Source organism: Pan troglodytes, chromosome 20, assembly GCF_028858775.2.
Source record: "Pan troglodytes isolate AG18354 chromosome 20, NHGRI_mPanTro3-v2.0_pri, whole genome shotgun sequence".
NCBI classification, from domain to species: Eukaryota; Metazoa; Chordata; class Mammalia; order Primates; family Hominidae; genus Pan; species Pan troglodytes.
This window is the reverse complement of record NC_072418.2, coordinates 55,201,539-55,212,996: the sequence shown is the minus strand read 5'-3', so window position 1 is coordinate 55,212,996 and position 11,458 is coordinate 55,201,539. Positions and strand designations below refer to the sequence as shown.

The 11,458-nt window shown below is 48.5% G+C and overlaps 1 protein-coding gene across 6 annotated transcripts in view; it reads right to left on the bottom strand.

The window, feature by feature from the left end:
- LOC468984 (zinc finger protein 610) overlaps positions 1 to 10,906 on the bottom strand; it is a 58,317-nt gene extending 47,411 nt beyond the window's left edge. Inside the window, exon 1 of one of the 6 annotated variants that reach the window (XM_003316595.5) lies at positions 10,636 to 10,906. The gene's annotated coding sequence lies outside the window, so the exon portion shown is untranslated. Of the gene's footprint in view, positions 1 to 1,578; positions 1,708 to 10,635 lie in introns of those variants that run through there. The other 5 variants (XM_054672722.2, XM_054672718.2, XM_054672717.2 and 2 more) reach the window with 5 other exon arrangements.
- Between the last annotated feature and the right edge of the window lie 552 nt (positions 10,907 to 11,458).

Sequence of the window (11,458 nt, the reverse complement as noted above, 5' to 3'; positions counted from 1 at the left end):
CTCTTGAAGAACTTGCCCGAGGCTCTTCTAGGAGGGAAGGCACTCCTTTCAGAAATATGTCTGTGGTGTGAATCTGAAAGTCAGCTGAGGGCCTGGTGCAGTAGCTCACACCAGTAATCCCAGCACTTTGGGAGGCCGCGGCAGGCAGACCTTGAGGTCAAGAGATCAAGACCATCCTGGCCAACATGGTGAAACCCCATCTCTACTAAAAATACAAAAATTAGCTGGGAGTGGTGGCACAGGCTTGTAGTCCCAGCTACTCAGGAGGCCGAGGCAGGAGAATTGCTTGAACCCTGGAGGTGGAGGTTCCAGTGAGCCGAGACCGCACCACTGTACTCCAGCCTGGTGACAGAGCGAGACTCGGTCTCAAAAAATAAAAAAATAAATCAGCTGATTAGGAAACGAGAGAGGAAGAAAAATATCTATGGTGGTTTACTTGCTTATTTTTTCTTCCTAAATGTTCTTGTGAGCAGGTAATGCACCATAAACTTTCCTTTCTATTAATAAACACCTTTTGGGGTTGGGTGTGGTGGCTCACGCCTGTAACCCCAGAACTTTGGGAGGCTGAGGCAGGCGGATCACACCAGGCCAAGAGTTCGAGACTAACCTGGCCAAAATGGTAAAACCCTGCCTCTAGTAAAAATACAAACGTTAGTCTGGGCCCCGTGGCTCACACCTGTAATCCTAGCACATTGGGAGGCCGAGGCGGGCAGATCACGAGGTCAGGAGTTCGACACCAGACTGACCAACATGGTGAAACCCCGTCTCTACTAAAAATACAAAAATTAGCTGGGCATGGCGGCGCATGCCTGTAATCCCAGCTACTCAGGAGGCTGAAGCAGGAGAATCGCTGGAACCCGGAAGGCAGAGGTTGCAGTGAGCCGAGCCTGGGCAACAGAGTGAGACTCTATCTCAAAAAAAACAAAAAAACAAAAAAACAAAATACAAACATTAGCTGGGTGTAATGGCAGGCACCTGTAATTCCAGCTACTCAGGAGGCTGAGGCAGGAGAATCACTTGAACCCAGAAAGCGGAGGTTGCAGTGAGCCAAGATCACACTACTACATTCCAGCCTGGGTGACAGAGTGAGACTCTGTCTCAAAAAATAAAATAAGCTGGCCGCAGTGGCTCACGCCTGTAATCCCAGCACTTTGGGAGGCCAAGGCGGGTGGATCACGAGGTCAGGAGATCGAGACCATCCTGGCTAACATGGTGAAACCCCGTCTCTACTAAAAATACAAAAAATTAGCCGGGCGTGGTGGCGGGCGCCTGTAGTCCCAGCTACTCAGAAGGCTGAGGTGGGAGAATGGCGTGAACCCGGGAGACGGAGCTTGCAGTGAGTCGAGATCGCCCCACTGCACTCCAGCCTGGGCGACAGAGCGAGACTCCATCTCCAAAAATAAAAATAAAAATAAAATAAAATAAGATAAATAAATATAAACACCTATTGGTGTTGGAGTTCATGTTTTCAAACTTTTTAAGAAGCTTGTTGAGGTCTGTACAAGTTTCTGCTAAACCCTTCACTGTGAAAGTTCCTGGATTTTTTTTTTCTTTTCCTTCACTTTCCTATCCTCTCACCTCTTCTTCAGCTATGTGTTCTCGTATCAGTTCCAACCACCTATTCGTCCATTCCTCATGAACCACCTCTGGGAGCATCACAGTGTCATCCTCACCCACACCCAGGTTAAAGCTGCCTGGCAACGATCTAGGTTTGTTTCCCCCAGCATCACCACAGACACAAGGAATGCACTGCACTATGACGTCATGGCTGCTCTGATGTAGCTAGGCAACAGGAACTTTTCATCTCCAGTGTAACAGTGTAATCTTACGGAACCACCATCATAGATTTGATTGTTGATCAAAATGTCATTATGCAGTGTATGGCTGTACTGTGCAACTTTACATAAGGGACTTGAAGATCACCTGATTTTGGTATCCTCAGGGGTCGTGGAAGTAATCCCTCTGATACTGAGGGATGACTGTACTGCCTAGATATACCAGAAAAGGAGATGATTCGAGTCCTGGGCAAAATAGCATGGGACTGGCCGGGTACAGTGGCTCACACCTGTAATCCTAGCACTTTGGGAGGCCAAGGTAGGTGGATTGCCTGAGCTCAGGAGTTCAAGACCAGCCTGGGCAACATGGTGAAACTGTCTCTACTAAAAATACAAAAAATTAGTGGGGTGTGGTGGTATATGCCTGTAATCCCAGCTACTTGGGAGGCTGAGGCATGAGAATCACTTGAACCTGGGAGGCAGAGGTTGCAGTGAGCCGATATTGCACCATTGCGTTCCAGCCTGGGCAATGGAGACTCCTCAAAAACAAAAGAGAGTGGGACAGTGCTAGATTTCAGCACACTACTCGGAATGGTAAGAAATTTAACAGTTGTGCATTCTTCATTTTTGGAACATTCTGTGTAATATTTTCAGACCATGGTTAAACTCGAGGATCTGGAACCACAGAAATCAAACCAGCAGATAGGGAGCAACTACTGTAGCATCAGCTTTAAATATTAGGCCTGGCCTCCACCTGAGTATTGAAATCAGAATCTCTGTAAGGAGGCACAAGAGATGTTTCTGCAAAATGCCTCAGCTCTCAAATGTGAGACTAGGGCTGAGCTCCACTCAGAGGGGTTGAGCCAGCACAGTCCCCACCTTCTGGCTCGTCTCTCCCCTTGGGTCCTTGCTGTCACCAGGATCCAGACAGTGGCAAGAAAAGGGAAAGAAAGAAACACACAGAGCTTCAAAATGGAGGAGAGTTGGGGTGGGATCAGGCTGGAGTGTTAAATCGGGGGCTATAGGGGGGTCACAGAATCCTAAGAAGGTACTACCAGAACAGAGGCCTGGGGAAGGAAGGGTGTTTGTCACCTGCAGCTGAGGGGCCAGAGAGTTCCAGGCAGAGGAGCAGCCCAGATGAAGTCTCTGAGGCAGCAGAAACCTGGGCCCCCTGTTATGTAGGTTTCAAATGGTTCCACTTACATAGTTTGCTACATGAATGACTTGTGTGCTGCGATAAGAACTTGGAGTGTGTTCCTCCTTCCTTCACGAGTGATGCATCACCCCTTAGCAGCCCCCATAAATGAGAAATGGAGTAAACTTCCCTCCCACCCCAGAGAATGTGATTGGATTCCCCCCTCCCCTGGAGAATGTTATATGGCACCTTCTCAGACCCCATATATGAGATTCTGACCTCGACTACTGGAATTCAAAATACACAGAAATTCAAGAGGTTGACAGGCACTGTGAGACCAGAGGCTGCGACACACTCGGCTGTCAGGGGCCTCTCTGAAGACCTGTAGCCTATACTGAGACATGGCTGTATGCCAGCTGTTCTCCAATGATCACACCGTTAGCCTTCAAGGTGACCTCCGAAGCCTCGACCAACACCAGCACTGCCCTCTAGCGGGAATGTATGGACATGACCTGTTTTTGCGGGTCTCCACTGGGCTGGATGCCATTTCTCCCAAGAAACTGCTTGTATCAAGGTACAACTGAAACATTAACTGTACTTTCCATACAGGCCTATTTCCATCCTAACTGAGCAAATACATTTTTTTTTTTTGAGACAGTCTCACTTTGTCACCCAAGCTGAAGTGCAATGGCATGATATCGGCTCGCTGCAACCTCTGCCTCTCAGGTTCAAGCAATTCTCCTGCCTCAGCCTCCTGGAGTAGCTGGGATTACAGGCACCTGCCACCAAAGCCGGATAATTTTGTGTGTGGGTTTGTGAGACAGGGTGTCACTCTGTCACACAGGCTGGAGTGCAGGGCGTGATCTTTGGCTAACTGCAACCTCTGCCCCCTGGGTTCAAGCGATTCTCCTGCCTTAGCCCAAGTAGCTGGGATTACAGGCATGTAAGTAAACATGTGATTTATTGTTTGTATTATAAATGAAAACACAAATAAGAAAATATCTCCTACATTTTAAATACATTTGACAGGTTTACTTAATTCCCAGAAAGTACAGGGTGTCCCTCATCTGATATGTGCAGGACTGCTGGGGATACATGTTTGGGGAGTTCAGGGTCTCTTTTGGACATATGAAGGTGGAGATGCCTGTGGATGCCCCAGCAGAGATGTCCAGAACACGAGTGGACACAGGATTCTGGAATTCAGGAGAGAGGGGTGGGTGGAGAGGGAAAATGGAGACAGGCAGGTGGTGTTTGAAGCCATAAGACGAGATCATAAGGAAAGGTAGAGGGTGTGGGCAGAGAGAACAGGTTTAAGGACTAAATTGTGGGACACTCCCATATTCACAGAAGACAGTTCAGGAGACATGAAGGTGATGACAAAAATGTTAAACAGGGCCAGGCGCGGTGGCTCACGCCTGTAATCTCAGCACTTTGGGAGGCCAAGGTGGATGGATCACGAGGTCAGGAGTTCAAGACCAGCCTGACCAACACAGTGAAACTCCATCTCTACTAAAAATACAAAAATTAGCCAGGTGTGGTGGCACGGGCCTGTAGTCCCAGCTCGGGACTACTCAGGAGGCTGAGGTGGGAGAATCACTTGAACCCGGGAGGCAGAGGTTCCAATGAGCCGAGATTGCGCCACTACACTCCAGCCCGGGTGACAGAGTAAGACTCCGTCTCAAAAAAAAAAAAAAAGTTAAACAGATTTTTTAAATTATGAAGAATCTCTTCAAAGCCAAGAAAAAAGAAGAGGGAGTGATCGGCTGTGCAAATTGCTGCTGACAGGGAAAGAAAGATGAGGACAAAAATTTAAAAACTACTAAGCCTGGTGCAGGGGCTCATCCCTGTAATTCCAGAGATTTGGGAGCACAGAAGGGGGGTACTTCCTAGAGGAAGAAATGTAGTTAATATAATATTTTTTGTTTTAAAGATGGAAGAGCAGAAGGAAAATAAAACCTTTATTTTATGTAGGAATGTGTTTTAATGAATGATGCCTCCATCTGGGTACATTTTGGGAGGCTGAGGTGGGAAAATCACTTCAGCTCAGGAGTTTAAGACCAGTCTGGACAACACAGCAAGACCCCAACTCTACAAAAATCAAAATATTAGCATGGCACAGTGGCACGAACCTGTAGTCCCGGCTACTCGGGTGGCTGAGATGGGAGAATCGCTTGAGGCCAGGAAATTGAGACCAGCCTAGGCAACATAGCAAGACCCCAGCTCTATAAAAAACCAAAATATTAGTGGCATACTGGCATGGGCCTGTAGTCCCAGCTATTCAGGAGGCTGAGGTGGGAGAATTGTTTGAGCCCAGGACGTCGAGGTTGCAGTGAGCTGTGATTATGCCACTGCACTCCAGCCTGGGAGACTGGGAGCAAGACCCTGTCTCAAAAATAAATAAATAAGTAAATAAATAAAAATATTAGCCAGGCATAGTGGTGCATGCCTGTAGTCCTACCTACTTGGGAGACTGAGGCAGGAGGATCATTTGAGCCTAGGAGTTCAAGGTTACAGTGAGCTATGATTGCCTCACTGCACTCCAGCCTGTGCAATAGAGTGGGGCCCCGTCCCTTAAAAAAATAAATAATTAATTAAAAATAAATTTAGGGGCCACACACGGTGGCTCATGCCTATAAACCCAGCACTTTGCGAGGCCGAGGCGGGCAGATTACAAGGTCAAGAGATTGAGACAATCTTGGCCAACATGGTGAAACCCCATCTCTACTAAAAATACAAAAATTAGCCAGGCATGGTGGCGTGCGCTTGTAATCCCAGCTACTCAGGAGGCTGAGGCAGGAGAATCACTTGAATCCGGGAGGCAGAGGTTGCAGTGAGCCGAGATCGTGCCACTGCACTCCAGCCTGATGACAGAGCGAGACTCTGTCTCAAAAAGAATAAAAAATAAAAATTTTTAAAAATAAAAATAAGTTTAGAAACAGGTCGCAGGAGCAATGGAATGGGTGGATGTGATAACTTGATTGGATGGAGTCAACCAAGGACTAGGGGCAAGAATTGAAGAAAGAATATAAACAAGATTTTAGTGTACTGTGATCTTAAATAGAGCATGCAAGAGGGGTACTTACTGCAGGGAGAAATGTAGTAAATACAGTATTTTTTGTTTTAAAGATTGAAGAATGGAAAGAAAATAAAGGCTTTAGTGAGTATGTGAGTGTGTGTGTTTCAATGGACAACACCTCCATTTCAGTATGCTGACCAAAATAATTTCCTAGGCCAGGAGCAGTGGCTCCCGCCTGTAATCCCAGCATTTTGGGAGGCCAAGGCGGGCAGATCACCTGAGGTCAGGAGTTCGAGACCAGCCTGGCCAACATGGTGAAACCCCGTCTCTACTAAAAATACACAAATTAGCCAGGCGTGGTGGCGTGTGCCTGTAGTCCCAGCTACTTGAGAGGCTGAGGCAGGAGAATCGCTTGAACCCGGGAGGCAGGGGTTGTTGTGAGTGGAGATTGCGCCATCACATTCCAGCCTGGGTGACACAGTGAGACTCCGTCTCAAATAATAATAACAATAATAATAATGATAATAATAATTTCCTAGACAAAAAAATTAACAACACCATAGAGGAGGGATGTCATTCCATTCTGAGACTGTAAGTGGGGCTGGCACATGGTGCACAGTCTCAGGATCAGCAGCAGCCAGGAGCAGGGACAGATCATTCCATCACTATTGAGTAGACATCACAGGCCCTGAGACTGGTGGGCCAAGCCTCTTCCCTTTACTGTTTGAGGTAAGGAAAAAAGATAACTGTTTTTACTACACTCATATTCAGCACAGAATACTATGCCGCCCATCACCAAAATGTGTGTTTTCCCCCATGTTTGAGACGGAGTTTCACTGTCGCCCAGGCTGGAGTGCAGTGGCGCGGTCTCAGCTCACCACAACCTCTGCCTCCAGGGTTCAAGCAATTCCCTGCCTCAGCCTCCTGAGTAGCTGGGATTACAGGCACAAGCCACTACGCCCAGCTAATTTTTTATTTTTCACCACGTTGGCCAGGCTAGTCTCAAACTCCTGACCTCAAATGATCTGCCTGAATCAGCCTCCCGAAATGTTAGGATTACGGGCATGAGCCACCGCGTCCAGCCCATGCTGACCAGTTCTGTGGCACGCTCGCAGCTGTGTGTCCCACAGGTTAAATCAATTTTGATACTGTCTACTTGGAGATAGGCACAGATTCCATGGGTTAAAGGTGCAGTCCCACAAGGCTGCCCCTCAGTTGAGATGCAGATAAAAAGCATGGTTTCCAGCCAGGATCGGTGGCTCACGCCTGTAATCCCAGCACTTTGGGAGGCCAAGGCGGGTGGATCACCTGAGGTCGGGAGTTCAAGACCAGCCTGACCAACATGGAGAAACCCCATCTCTATTAAAAATACAAGATTAGCCAGGCATGGGGCAGGCACCTGTAATCCCAGCTACTGGAGAGGCTGAGGCAAGAGAATCGCTTGAACCCGGGAGGCAATGGTTGTGGTGTGTGGGGATAAGAAAGAGAAATCAGACTGTTACTGTGTCTATGTGGAAAGAAGTAGACATAAGAGACTCCATTTTGTTCTGTACTAAGAGAAATTAGTCTGCCTTGAGATGCTGTGAATCTGTACCCCTAGCCCCAACCCTGTGCCCGCAGAAACACGTGCTGTGTTGACTCAAGGTTTAATGGATTTAGGGCTGTGCAGGATGTGCTTTGTTAAAAAAGTGCTTGCAGGCAGTATGCTTGGTAAAAGTCATCACCATTCTCCAGTCTCGAGTACCCAGGGACACAATACACTGCGGAAGGCCGCAGGGACCTCTGCCTAGGAAAACCAGGTATTGTCCAAGGTTTCTCCCCATGTGACAGCCTGAGATATGGCCTCATGGGAAGGGAAAGACCTGACCGTACCCCAGCCTGGAACCCATAAAGGGTCTGTGCTGAGGAGGATTAGTGAAAGAGGAAGGCCTCTTTGCAGTTGAGACAAGAGGAAGGCATCTGTCTCCTGCTTGTCCTTGGGCAATAGAATGTCTAGGTGTAAAACCCGATTGTATGTTCTCTTTACTGAGATAGGAGAAAACTGCCTTAGGGCTGGAGGTGAGACATGCTGGCAGCAATACTGCTCTTTACTGCACCTAGATGTTTGTATACATGCACATCAAGGCACAGCACGTTTCCTTATTTATGACAGAGATCTTGGTTCGTATGTTTTCCTGCTGACCCTCTCCCCACTATTACCTTTGTCCTGCCACATCCCCCTCTCCGAGATGGTCAATGATATTGATAATGATCAATAAATACTGAGGGAACTGAGACCAGTGCCGGCGCGGGTCCTCCGTATGCTGAGTGCAGGTCCCCTGGGCCCACTTTTCTTTCTCTGTACTTTGCTCTATGTCTCTTTCTTTTCTGAGTGTTTCATTCCACCTGACAAGAAACACCCACAGGTGTGGAGGGGCAGGCCACCCCTTCAGTGGTGAGCCAATATCGCGCCAGTGCACACCAGCCAGGGCAACAAGACCGAAACTCCGTCTCAAAGAAAAAACACCATGTTTACTAAGAGCCCCTCCTTTTTTTTTTGAGACAGAGTCTCACTGTTGCCCAGGCTGGAGTGCAGTGGTGCGATCTTGGCTCACTGCAACCTCCACCTCTTGGGATCAAGAGATTCTTGTGTCTCAGCCAAGCAGCTGGAATTACAGGCACACGCCACCATGCGCAGCTAATTTTTGTATTTTCAGTAGAGACGGGGTTTCACCTTGTTGGCCACGCTGGTCTTGAACTCCTGACCTTAAGTGGATCTGCCCACCTTGGCTTCCCAAAGTGCTGGGATTAGAAGCAAGAGCCACTGCGCCTGGTCCCAAAGCCCCTCATTTTGATTAGTTTGCTAGGAAGGCTCTTCCATCTGGCTGTTCATCTGTATCCTTTGTAATATTGTTTGTAACAAATGGGTGACACTAAGCAAAAAGTTTCCCTGAGTTCTGTGAACCACTCTAGCAAATTCACAAAATGTGAGGAAAGGGTCATGGGAACCCCCGGTTCATAGTTGGTTGGTCACAAGGTTCAAGTCCCAACCCAGGACTTGCAAGTGGCACCTGAAGTGGGAGCATGCCTGTGGAACTGAGCTCTCAATCTGTAGAATCTGAGGCTAACTCCACATAGATAGTGTTAGTGTCAAATTTAGTTAAATTACACAACACCCAGGTGGTGTCTGATGAACTGCTTGTGGGTGGGAAGTAATCCCCACACATTTTGGTGACCAGAGATGTGGCATTCCGTGTTGGGTCTTCACTATTGTGTTGATTGTAAGCGTAAGAAAAATGCTTTGGTTTTTCCTCCTGTCTTATCCACTCACCCACACCCGAATGAGGCAAGTCACTGCCCTCTGGCTGAACAGGGATTGTGAATGGAAGCTAACTTGTGATGTCAAGAATTATAAAATGCACTTCCCTTATAGGCAGGAACTTTGCAAGTCTCATCTTCATCTGTACTTTTGAAATAAATTTTGTGCTTATTAGATTACAATTAGAGAAATCAGTATATCACAATTTAATCATAATAGTCAATCAACTCATCGCTCATCTGCACTCAGGTTCCCCCTCTTTTGTCATTAGTATGTTTCCCTCCCTCATTCTGTACATCTCTCTCATTCTTACCTTCTTTCTCCTGCTTTTTTTCACTTCATTTTTCCCATAAGAATTGGCTTATTTTTCTGCCCCTCTCCTGTCCTGCTGTTTCTCCCCCTCTTTCCTCTATTCCTTCTCTTCCATTTGTTCTGCTCCATTCTGGCAATTTGTTTTACCCCTTGTTCCTCTTTGTGTCCAATTTTTGATTGTCCCCAATTTCCATTCTGCCTGTTTCTTGCCCTCCCTATCTCTGCTTCCTCTCTGTTCTCCCTGTTAAATTTCCTCTTCCCTGCTACACTCTCTTGTCCCCACTCTCTGGCCCCCCCGGATCCCAGGCCTCCCCATGCTGTGGTTCTCCCTCTGCTCTCCTTGTCATCAGCTGCCCCCTCTTGCTGTCCCAGCACCATGCTGCTCTGTCTGCCCTGGCTCCAAATCCCTCCTCCTCTCCCCTACTCTGTCTGAGGAGCCTCCCCCTTTCTGCCCCTCTCCCAATCTTGCTTCATCTTCATCTCTCTGGAGACCCAGCTTTTCTCTACATTTCTCCAGTTACTTTTCTCCCCCTGCTACATTCTCGGTTTCATTCACTGTCTCTGTAAATCTCTCGGCTACTCTCTGCCGTCTGCTTATGGATCTCCCTCATGCTTCTTTTTCAAAATTTTTCTATTTCCTGCCACTCTTTCACCATCTTTCCCCACACATCCATAGGCAGGGGAGTACAATAAGGTGCCCACCTCCGCCAAGAGCACATTTTTAGTGGGATGGAATTTGGGACGAAGAATCCTGAATGTCCTAAGACAGAAGAAGTCACGTCCCCACACCCGGGGGTCGGGAGTAGCGATGGCTGGGAAGGGGAGGCCTGGGGAGTAGGAAGGCCCGGATCAAGGAGGAAAAGGGTGGGGCTGAATTATTAGAAGTGTGGGGTCTCAAGGATCCCAGGACCCAGCACAGAACGCGGCCTCCCCCGCCGGGACTGGGGCTGCGGCGCTGCGCTTCAGGGGCCGGGGGCGAGCTTGGGAGGCTCCCCGGGCGGGAATCCACCTTGCGGTAAGGACTTTTAAAAGCGCGGGGCAGGACGTTGGGTCAGTAAAGAGTTTTAAGCGGAAAGGAGTCTCGAAAATCCGTGTTTACCTGGCCCAAGGCAGAAAGAGCGGGGACAGGACCCGTCGCCGAGCGATTTTAACACACAGGGAAGCGACCGCCGGACTCTCACGGAGACGCCTGAATTTACACGGGGTGGAGGGAGCGGTGCGGGGATTTCAAGGTCTGTGTTGACTCTCAGATCCCGGGTACAGAAGCGCGGGGGCGCTGGGAAGCCCAGATTGAATCTAAACAAAGGGAAACTGACGCGCTGCGGTGTGACCTTCTACCCACGCGATCCGCTTCCGGGTCTGCAAAAAACTGCGCGCGCGCAGCGGAGAGAGCGGACCGGGACGGGACGGGGCGGGGCTTCCCTAGGCCACGCCTCCAGTGCCTCTGTTTTCCGGGTTTTGCTGGCAGTGAGGCTGGAGCAGCTCAGCCCTCTGCAAACTGGGATCCTGCCGGAGCAAAGCAACGTCAGTTGAGGATTAGATCCAGGAAATTTCCTGCTATTAAAATGAATTTTAAGCCGGCCGTGGTGACAGGCACCTGTAGTCCCAGCGACTAGAGAGGCTGAGGCTGGAGGATCGCTTCAGCCCAGGAGTTCGAGTCTACACTGAGCTATCATGGCCACTGCACTCCAGCCTGGGCGTAGTGTAGACCCAGTGCTATACTCAGTGTAGACTCTGTCCTAAAATAAATAAGTAAATAAAAACTAATTTTAACAATTTAATTTAAAAGGCCTGGAATTCTGTGTGAAGGCGATGCAAGTTAAAATGTGAAATGCAAAGCCCTGCCTGGGTAGCATGTGCAATTTCATGCTGACGGCCCACAGAACAGAATAGAAATCTTCTCCCTTTCCATCATCATCTCT